Source organism: Schistocerca nitens, chromosome 7 (genome assembly GCF_023898315.1).
Source record: "Schistocerca nitens isolate TAMUIC-IGC-003100 chromosome 7, iqSchNite1.1, whole genome shotgun sequence".
In the NCBI taxonomy this organism is placed as follows: domain Eukaryota; kingdom Metazoa; phylum Arthropoda; class Insecta; order Orthoptera; family Acrididae; genus Schistocerca; species Schistocerca nitens.
In genome coordinates this window covers 310,663,825-310,666,324 of record NC_064620.1, presented here as the reverse complement: position 1 = coordinate 310,666,324, position 2,500 = coordinate 310,663,825, and positions in this window count along the sequence as shown.

Here is a 2,500-nt window from a genome sequence, read left to right as displayed (position 1 = left end):
AAACTGATACATGGAGCTGATAACTAATAGATGCAGAGCCATCGGAATATAGATGACATACGACATACAACTGTCCCTATACATGCTGACAGTCTGTGCACACAATGTGAACTACACGTCACCCAGACACCCTATCACACACTACTCTCTGGCTGTAACAGACACAATATCTAAGCACCACCATGGAACAACATCCAGTGCATCCTCTCCGCCACATTACACCATTCACACTATGATAACAAAACCAGGAGGTCCACCCCAAAAACAGAATATCTCACACTTCCAACAACCATCATTACGCAGATAAGCCACAAACACCCACACATGTGCTACACAGGGGTGCAGCCAACACCACCACACTGGCGTGTCTCACAGCATATAAGCAATGGCAGAAATGAAAGACACAGGTCTGCCACTCCCTTGCCACACCCACAGAACCGGCGCACCACCTCCCCTGAGCCAAAGGTGCATCCTGACGTGACACATCTCAGGGTGCCTCAGGCGTCCACTTACCATCATCACTATGAACGAACCTCGTCCCCTCCCCCCTCATACACCATCCCTTAACCTAACCTATGTTGCACCTTAACCTAACCTATGTTGCGCCTTAACCTAACCTATGTTGCGCCTTAACCTAACCTATGTTGCGCCTTAACCTAACCTATGTTGCGCCTTAACCTAACCTATGTTGCGCCTTAACCTAACCTATGTTGCGCCTTAACCTAACCTATGTTGCGCCTTAACCTAACCTATGCTGCGCCTTAACCTAACCTATGTTGCGCCTTAACCTAACCTATGTTGCGCCTTAACCTAACCTATGTTGCGCCTTAACCTAACCTATGTTGCGCCTTAACCTAACCTATGTTGCGCCTTAACCTAACCTATGTTGCGCCTTAACCTAACCTATGTTGCGCCTTAACCTAACCTATGTTGCGCCTTAACCTAACCTATGTTGCGCCTTAACCTAACCTATGTTGCGCCTTAACCTAACCTATGTTGCGCCTTAACCTAGCCTATGTTGCGCCTTAACCTAACCTATGTTGCGCCTTAACCTAGCCTATGTTGCGCCTTAACCTAGCCTATGTTGCGCCTTAACCTAACCTATGTTGCGCCTTAACCTAGCCTATGTTGCGCCTTAACCTAACCTATGTTGCGCCTTAACCTAACCTATGTTGCGCCTTAACCTAACCTATGTTGCGCCTTAACCTAACCTATGTTGCGCCTTAACCTAACCTATGTTGCGCCTTAACCTAACCTATGTTGCGCCTTAACCTAACCTACGTTGCGCCTTAACCTAACCTACGTTGCGCCTTAACCTAACCTACGTTGCGCCTTAACCTAACCTACGTTGCGCCTTAACCTAACCTATGTTGCGCCTTAACCTAACCTATGTTGCGCCTTAACCTAACCTACGTTGCGCCCTAACCTAACCTACGTTGCGCCCTAACCTAACCTACGTTGGGCCCTAACCTAACCTACGTTGGGCCCTAACCTAACCTACGTTGGGCCCTAACCTAACCTACGTTGGGCCCTAACCTAACCTACGTTGGGCCCTAACCTAACCTACGTTGGGCCCTAACCTAACCTACGTTGGGCCCTAACCTAACCTACGTTGGGCCCTAACCTAACCTACGTTGGGCCCTAACCTAACCTACGTTGGGCCCTAACCTAACCTACGTTGGGCCCTAACCTAACCTACGTTGGGCCCTAACCTAACCTACGTTGGGCCCTAACCTAACCTACGTTGGGCCCTAACCTAACCTACGTTGGGCCCTAACCTAACCTACGTTGGGCCCTAACCTAACCTACGTTGGGCCCTAACCTAACCTACGTTGGGCCCTAACCTGACCTGTAATTGTTATATGAATTGAAACATTCATGTAGCGTTGCCTAATCGCAACCCTCTCAACATAGGTCAGTGCTCGCACTCTCTGGTGTCCTGCGTATTGATTCATGTTACGGTGCGTACCCTCACAACATCTAGCGAGTGTTGCGTACGTTCCACATGGTCCCGCTATCCACTGTAATGTGTACTGCTGTAAGACGTATATCGCCCCCCTGTCGCCTCTAGTTCGTCAGGCGGGAGTTTGCGTGTTCAATGAGCTTCGCAGCTGTGCAATGGCATTCGCATACGTACGCGGGCCACCTTCCACGTGTTCTCTCGTGCATACGTCGCAGCATGTATGTGGGCTGATGTGGCGTGTCGTGACGCATATCATCCAGGCATGCAAGACCCACTGAATTTGCAAATGTAGATGGACGTCTACGTTTGCTGCCCAAGTTACGCAAATGAACCGGAAATCCGTTGTTGCGCGGTTGTTTACGCTGGAGGTGAATCATTGATTGCGAAAATCGGTACAGGTATTAACTGGTTGCTTCAGCGACACCCGTCATACCCACGAACGTGAGTGGGCATGTGGGTATGAAGCGATACGCGGCGGTGGCTGGGTGGGACCGTCCCCGGCCGGTGAGGGGGGAGCGCCCGGCGTGCTGGCCGCGC